Raw genomic sequence first — 9,176 nt, forward strand, 5'->3', positions numbered from 1 at the left:
ATTTGCTGGTCTCTGAGGCAGTTCCAGCAAATTGGAAAGCAACAAATGTGACATTACTGTTTAAAAAGGGAGGTAGATAAAAGATGGAATTATAGACTGGTTAATTTAACTTCTGTAGGGGAAGATGCTTGAGTCTATTATTAAGGAAGAAATAGGAAGGCATCTAGATAGAAATCGTTCAGTTGGACAGACGCAGCATGAAGGACATGCTTAACAAATCTTTTGGAATTCTATGAAAACATTACAAGCAAGGTGGACTATGGGGACCCAGTAGATATGGTGTACCTAGATTTCCAAAAGACCTTCAACAAGTTGCTGCAAAGAGGCTGCTACATAAGATAAAGATGCATGGTGTTACAGGTAACGTATTAGCATGGATAGAGGATTGGTTGACTAACAGGAAGCAATGAGTGGGGATAAATGAGTGGTATTCTGGTTGGCAATTAGTAATTAGTGGTATGCCTCAGGGATCAGTGTTGCCACTGCAATTATTCACAAGTTATATAGATGATTTGGAGTTGGGGGCCATATGTAGTGTGTCAAACTTTGCAAATGACTCTAAGATAAGTGGCAGAGTAAAGCATGCAGAGGACTGTGAAACTTTGCAGAGGAATGTAGATACTTTAAATAAGTGGGCAAAGATCTGGCAGATGGAATAAACTGTTAATAAATGTCATGACATCCTTTTTGGTAGAAGTAACAGTAAAAAAAAGACTATTACTTGAATGTTTTTAAAGCTAAGATAGTTTTTTTTTGAACAATAAAGGAGTTAAGGGATACGGTGAGAGGGTGTGAATGATGGAACTGGCTTGCAGGGCCAGACGGCCTACTCCTGCTCCTAGTTCTAATGTTGTTATAACTTAAGCTATACAGCTACAGCAGGCGCATGTCCAAGCACTTTTCAATATTATCATTGATTGTAGTCTCTACTTTCCTTCTGATTATCCTTAACAGCAGGAAGAGGTAATGGATAGAATAGTATTCCAAAAACTAATTCTCAAGTCCCCTACAGCAGATGATGTTCTTTAATATGGAGTTGAAGGTAAAGTTATCCACAGCAATAGACATAAGAAACAGTTTCTAGTATTGTGTTGAGTGATAGCCTTACCCCTGTTTTCAACTCTCTCTTCACCTTCACCTGTGATGTGGCATCAAGTGAAGAGGCACATAGTATCTAAAAATTAGGGCCTAGGCAAATTTGGCATGATTTCTAATGGTGCTATAAATAAAACTGAGGATGCTCAAGAGGTCAGAATTAGTGGAATACAGAAATATTGGAGTGGGGAGAGAATACATCACAGCGATAGCGAGGGTCATGCAATGAAGAATTTGGAAACAAGTAGGCAAGATTTCAAAAGACGATGTTCCTTGACAGGTAGCCAATGTAGGTCAGTGAGCATAAGGGCGATTGGGGAATAGGATTTGGTATGACTTAGGGCACAGCATGCAGAGATTTTGATGTGACTTCATCCTCACTTCTGACCTTATAATGAAGGGAGGTCATTGATGAAGCAGCCGAAGGTGGTTGGGCCTAGGACATTAACTTGAGGAACTCTTGCAGAGATGTCCTGGAGCTGAGAGGACTGACATCCAAAAACATCAGTTATTATGTTCCCATGTGCCAGGTATGACTTCAACCAGTGGAGAGTTTGTTCTCTGATTCCCATTGATCCTAGTTTTGCTAGGGCTCATTGATGCCATGCTCAGTTTAATTGCTTTTAACATTTCTCATCTCTCGCCAAAGTGTTTTCACTTCTTGTTTTACCCAACTTTCATTCTGTTCTAATGTGCTAAAATATTCATTGCTTAGCAGGGACAACTCCCAAACTTTTCCTAGCTTCCTGCTCTTCCTAAATATCCTGCATCCTTCAATATTCATGTCACAACCTATGTCATGGTGCAGCCCAGTCTCTTTACGCTAGATAGATTACCATACATCAAGAACATTTCTGAACTGACAGCCAGACTACTACGAATGCTAGGATTTATAACAGCACACAAACCAACAGCCACTCTCAGACAACAACTCACCAGGAAAAAGGACCCGATACCCAGCATGAGCAAAACCAATGTAGTGTACAAACTTCCATGCAAGGACTGCATAAAACACTACGTAGGACAAACAGGAAGACAGCTAATGATCCGTATCCATGAACACCAACTAGCCACGAAACGACACGACCAGCTATCCTTAGTAGTCACACACGCAGATGACAAGCAACATGAGTTCGACTGGGACAACACTACTATTATGGGACAAGCCAAACAGAGCACAGCCAGGGAATTCCTAGAGGCATGGCACTCATCCACAGATTCTATCAACAAACATATCGACCTGGACTCAATATACTGGCCACTGCAACGGACAGCTGGAACTGACAACTGGAAGCAGCAGAGACAAACCACTATAAATGCCAGAGGAAACAACACAGAAGCTCTTCACAGGAGGCTCCCAAGCACTGAGGATGTCACCTAGACAGGGGACGAAACTCACAGAGGACGAACGATCAGTCCTCAGCAAAGGACTCACCTTCATCCCCCTCTGACTACGCATCAATGAATTTAATATCCTCACTGAGGACGAAACGTCTGCAACACAAATTCCCAGCTCGGCGAACAGAACCACAACAGGTTTGTGAATCTCAGGTACTTGAAGACTATTTGAAATTACATGAAAGAGGGGTTGAGACCTGGGGCATATCAGCCATGATCTTAATGATTGATTGGCAGGATGGGCTTGAATGGCTGAATGATTTACTCCTGTTCTTATATCTTATTTTCTCATGTTCTCATCTCCTACTTATCCCAGTACTGGTGTCTGTGCTTGTATGCATTGGAACCCATTTCTACCATACCAGTCTTAGATCTACTACATCATGGACGAGGTCAAAGTTATATTATAATTTAACTTAGATACTAATATTCATTATCTCTATCTCCATATCTCGCAAGTACATTCTCAGCTTTCCCTAACAGAATTGTTTGTAATATTATAATGGGTTTATATTGTTAACTAAGGCAGCAGTAGGTAGTATCAGTAGGTGTGTGAGAGGGAGATGGGATACCTGGATGTTTGGCACATTCTGTCTAGCAGGGAGTGTGGTAGCTGAGTGATGGGGGTGTGGTGCATCATGTTGTGTGGTTCTTGGTGGATTAATGTGTAAAATATGGCCTATGACCCTTGACCGCCTATGTGAGATCTTTGGAAATCTTTTGACACTGCTGTCAGCTCCTTGAACCCAGACTCCAGGAATTGATCTCTCTATTTACCTAATGCCTCCAGCATCACATCGGTGAATGTTGAAATCCTTTCTCTGATCTGGTGGTGCAATTTCCTTCTTCAAATTGTAGCAATGGCACTTGGCATCAGCGCCCTTTGATTTAGTTCAGTTTCCCCTTAAAGGAACAGACTGTCTTTAGGAACAGCAGGCTGACTGCACATTGTGCTTTTGGTGCTTACACACCCCTGCTGAGAGTTCAGGGGAACAATGTCAAAGGTTCACTAACCACTACACTACTTCCAAGTAAATCAATGAATAGTTTTAGATTTGTCTAGTGCTGACCTCTATAGCAATGGGTAGACCAGATAGCAAATCGCAAAACCCATGCCCAAGTAATGACATAGATCAATTTCTAGACTTGGTGTTTAGCTGCCACATTGTAACTCTATTTAATAACTAGATCAAGTTTTACTATGATAACGGATAGCCCTTTACAATGTTATGACTTTAGGATTGAATTTATATTTTATCCAAATGCATTGCTTATTTCATCGGATTATATTTATTTAATTCAGTATGATAAACACTGTAACAAGCAAATTTGATATCCCTGACCCAGGCAGAGCTGCCACAAAGGTTTCTCTTGCTGCAACATTTGTTTGCACTTGGTGCAGAAATTTGCTTTGAGATGTCACAGATTGTTATGGACACTGAACATATTTTCAATGCAGGTCACTGCTTCCTCGTCTCGACTCTACAAGCCTACGGCACTTCTAAATTATACATAACTTTAAACCAAATTAACATCATATTGTCAATGTATTACTCTCAATGCTGTTAGTTGATGAAATATTTAAAAGAATGAGACATGCATTATACAACATTGGCCAGTCCAAATTTATTTTCATCACGATGCAGTTACACTGGAAACAACCATAGTTTCTCCAGCAAGAGCATCATTTCCTTTTGCACAACCACAAATCAGACATTATTTCTTTGTAGTATTTGAGCTTGTAGCATTTTTCAAAATGCTTTCTCTTGCTTTTTGATACTGTCCTTAGAATCTTAAAGCACAGAAGGAGGCAATTCAGCCCATCATGCTTAAGCCTGCTGGCAATTAACGGCCTCACTAGCTGTTTCTTCATACTTGTGTAATTATTTTCAGATTAAATATATCTGAAGTCCCCCTTGAAAGTTACTGTTGACTCTGCTTCCAACATCCTTTGAAAGAAAACATTCCAGGTCATGACTTGTTGCATAAAAAATGGTGCATCTTCATTTTGCTTCATTTCTTAATTATCTTAAATCTGTGCCTTCTGGTTTCCAGCCTCCATGACAAGGAAAACAGTTTCTCTATATTTGTTATATGTGAAGCGTTCAGACTGTCAATTAGCTCTACTAATTTTCTCCTTCATCTGTTCTGCTCTGATGACATGATGGAGAAAGTGAGGACTCCAGATGCTGGAGATCAGAGCTGAAAAATGTGTTGCTGGAAAAACACAGCAGGACAGGCAGCATCCAAGGAGCAGGAGAATTGACATTTTGGGCATAAGCCCTTCTTCAGGAATCTGATGACATGATTCCAACGTCTAAGTGAAAACCTTGAACATTGATGTAATTCCATCAAACGTCCACTGTCCTTTCTATAAGGCATTGACATCCTTCCTAAACTATGTTGTTCAGAATTGGACATGGTTTTTATCATAAACATATTGGGCAGGCTTAAAAGACAGGCGCTATGGTGAGCTTCGTGGTGAGACAGAATCATGTGAGAAACTCAATGAGGCCTAACTCACTGCATCTTTTATTCATCTGCTGGGTAGCAAGGCAAGATACAGTGTTTATTACACTGAATTAAATAATGTGCTCTTCACCGCCCTCTTGACCTGCAATCTTCTTCCCGACCTCCCCGCCCCCAACCCCTCTCCGGCTTATCACCCTCACCTCCTTCCACCTATCGTATTCCCAGCGCCCCTCCCCCAAATCCCCACCCCCCCTACCTTTTATCTCAGCCCGCCTGGCACACCAGCCTCATTTCTGAAGAAGGGCTTATGCCTGAAACGTCGATTGTCCTGCTCCTCGGATCTGCCTGGCCTGCTGTGTTTTTCCAGCATCACACTTTTCAACTCTGGTCTCCATCTTCAGCAGTCCTCACTTTCTCCAAGATATATTCTCCACAAGGCATCAGGGAGATGCCAATTATGGAGGATTATAGCTTGTTAAAGTCCTTATTGACAGCACAAATCACATTATTAATATTCAGCTTCTTGTCTTATCAAATGTACTGAACAAAGTAGAGGCCAAGAATTCCCGACATGGAAACTCGGTACCTAATGCCTTCAGCTCCTGCTGGCTACAAACAGTCTCCATGTTGGGCAGCACCAAACAGCATCTCAGGGAATGGTCACCAGCCACAAGCATCCCCCGTCTACAGGCATTGGCATTTGATATTTGTCAACCCCTCAGGATTCTCAGGGATGTCTCGGATCCATTTAGGATTAGCACAGCTGCATGCATGGTTGCACCAGCCACCAGCATTGAAAGGTTGCTGAAAGGAAACTTTGCACCCAGGAGTATCCAGCTCATTGTTAGACAAGCTACATCTCAGGGCTGCTCGTTTGGCCGCTTAGTAATTGCTCGATTAGTGCATGTCAGTATGCTCAAAGCATCCACCCTTGTGTTCCATACTGTGTCATACCTCTAAGCACATTGGCACTTTCTCCTAAGGTCTAGCAGGACTGCTGTATTGATGTGCTGTTTTGCACAGACTCACAGACAGACTATTTATATGGCCTTGGGATGGACATTCTCCTGCGTAAAATACTGAGATGTTAATCTAGCACCTGCATCACCTGCCAGTGCCTGCACAATAAATACACTGGGCATTTATTCAACTGAATGGCCATGTTGAAAAGTCTGTGGATTCTTTAACCCCATCATGGATGGGGAACTGGGATACTGTCGTTAATGGCTCTGGTATCCTCAGCCATTGCACAGTCCATGCAGAGTCCAGGGGCTTGGCTATAGCCAGTCACTCACTTGGCTCAGTCACAATTAGAGATATGTCAACCACAGTCTGGGGAGTGGGCAATCATCAGTCTGTAGGACCAGCACAAGCATTCAGGGAATTACAGATCATCAGGTGGGGAGCTGCAAAGCCAGTGCTCAGTCGTGTCTAGAGACTGCTTGTGAATGATGGCCAGATGGCCTGGGGATCTGTGTTTTGTTTATTAAGGGAATGTACAATGGGGTCCATAGATGAAAACTCCTATTGGTCTTGTCCAATTGTTTGCCATGACATGATGTTTCCTTACTAGACAATAACAAGGTGTCCAATGACCTCTTGGGACAGACCAGCTGTGCCTTAGATAGAATGCAGCTAAGGACGAGTAAACTGCGTGACCTGGTGGTTCAACAGTGGCTAAGGACACAGAATGTGTGAGAGAGTGTCAGCCATGTGCCATAAGGACTGTTGTTTTGTGGTTGTTGTACCGTTCCATTGCCAGTGAGGGGTAATGCCTGATTGCCAATACTTGTCCAAGTCTTTTTAAAGATGGCATGAGTATGAGTTATGCTGGTCTTTCAGCAGATGACCACTGAGTGGCGAGTTGCTCTGGGAAGGTTGCATGGTGAGATAAGGCTTGGGTTGGATGAGAAAGTGCCATGGGACAGGATAGATAGTTAATGAGGTGAGTTTGGTAAGATATGGTAAAATGAATTGTTAGGCCTCTTGGGGAAAATCCCCGAAAATTTGATGCAACAGCACTCAACAAAAGAAATGTAAGATTCAGACCATCATCACAGACAAGAGGTCATAGTGAACTGAATGTTTTTTTACTGGTTCCTCTTGTGTTGATAAAAGGTACATTTTAAATTTGTTTTCCTAATTTTCTTACTTTCTCTTTTGTAAATTGACATGATGTGCTTTCATAGAATATAGAACATTACAGTGCAGTACAGGCCCTTTGGCCCTCGATGTTGCACCGACCTGTGAAATCAATCTGAAGCCTATCTATCCTACACTATTGCATTCTCATCCATATGCCTATCCAATGACCATTTAAATGTCCTTAAAGTTGGCGAGTCTACTACTGTTGCAGGCTGTGCGTTCCATGCACTACTTGGGGCGGCACAGTGGCACAGTGGTTAGCACTGCTGCCTCACAGCGCCAGAGACCCTGGTTCAATTCTCACCTCAGGCAACTGTCTGTGTGGAGTTTTCACGTTCTCCCCCGTGTCTGTGTGGGTTTCCTCCCACAGTCCAAAGATGTGTAGGTTAGGTGAATTGGCCATGCTAAATTGCCCATAATGTTAGGTGAAGGGGTCAATGTAGGGGAATGCGTCTGGGTGGGCTGCTCTTCGGAGGGTTGGTGTGGACTTGTTGGGAGGAAAGGCCTGTTTCCACATTGTAGGGAAACTAATCTACTACTCTCTGAGTAAAGAGCCTACCACTGACACCTATCCTATATCTATCACCTCTCAATTTAAAGCTATGTCCCCTCATGCTAGCCATTACCAACCAAGGAAACAGGCTCTCACTGTCCAACCCAACTAACCCTCTGATGATCTTATATGTCTCAGTTAAGTCATCTCTCAACCATCTTCTCTTAACAAAAACAGCCTCAATTGCCTCAGCCTTTTCTCATAAGACCTTCCCTCCATACCAAGCAATGTCGTAATAAATCTCCTCTGAACCCTTCCGCATCCTTCCTCCAATGCACTGACCAGAACTGTACACAATACTCCAAGTGCAGCCGCACCAGAGTTTTGTACAGCTGCAGGATGACCTTATGGTTCCAAAACTCGATCCCTCTACCAATAAAAGCTAACACACTGCATGCCTTCTTAACAACCCTATTTACCTGGGTTGCAACTTTCAGGGATCCATGTACCTGGATACCGAGATCTCTCTGCTCATTGACACGACCAAGAATCTTACCATTAGTCCAGTACTCTGTATTCCTGATACTCCTTCCAAAGTGAATCAACACAAACCCTGTTTGTGTAATGCAAGTTAAAAATAGCCCACAGCAAATTCTTTAAAGCTAAAACAAAGTAGGATTCAAAACTCAAAGCAGAATAGTTTGCAATACACACATCCACCAACAAATGAAAGAAAGATAAAGGAAAAGAAAGAAGTTACAAATTGCTTAAAATCTATGATATTGGTTCCCTCTGGTTGTGAATCAGAGAGTCCAGCAAGTCAATATCCAGTGGAAAGCCTTTCCGTTGAAAAGGTCTTTTTTTGCAGAATTGGTTCACTTTACAGGTGAAAACAGGATTCTTTCCAAAAATAATACCTTTGAGAGAGATTGGGAATAGAAACACATATTAACCAAGCCCAAGGCTGCTATGTGCTTTTCATTTGGTGTGGCAAGCAAATTATGGAAATCAATTTGACCTCTATAATTAAAAGCAATTCAAACAAACCAGCAGCCAACACAATCAGAATGGACTGAATGGACTCCTTCTGTGCCATAACCTATTCCATGATATGACATGGCTGAGAATGTGAGTCTTGATGTCCTGGTCAAAGCCTATTGCATTATGTAGAAGGTAACTGAGGAGTTGTCAGCACCATCCTATGTATAACTTGTTTTAATAGTTTCCTTTGTTTACAACTAACTGAGACAGACATCTCAACTATTATTTGTGTTGGCTTGAGTGGAATGTTCTTACAAATGGGAAATGTGACTTTCCACAGAGATGAATTAATGTTTGCCCTGGTATTTGCTAGAAACTTCCAGAAACAGCTAATTTGTCTATTTTGTGTTTGAGAGCATCCTTCTTTGTTATGCTGTCAAATGTGTTTTTTTAAAAATAGTCACTAAATAGATGTAGATGAGTCTTAAAGTTGGTTTCTAATCCATTCAGGATAATATGTACAGATATTTCAGAATGTTAACATTTAGGATTAATGAAAAGTAGAGAGAGTTGTGCTGAAATTATGTGAGCA

Source organism: Hemiscyllium ocellatum, chromosome 1 (assembly GCF_020745735.1).
Source record: "Hemiscyllium ocellatum isolate sHemOce1 chromosome 1, sHemOce1.pat.X.cur, whole genome shotgun sequence".
NCBI classification, from domain to species: domain Eukaryota; kingdom Metazoa; phylum Chordata; class Chondrichthyes; order Orectolobiformes; family Hemiscylliidae; genus Hemiscyllium; species Hemiscyllium ocellatum.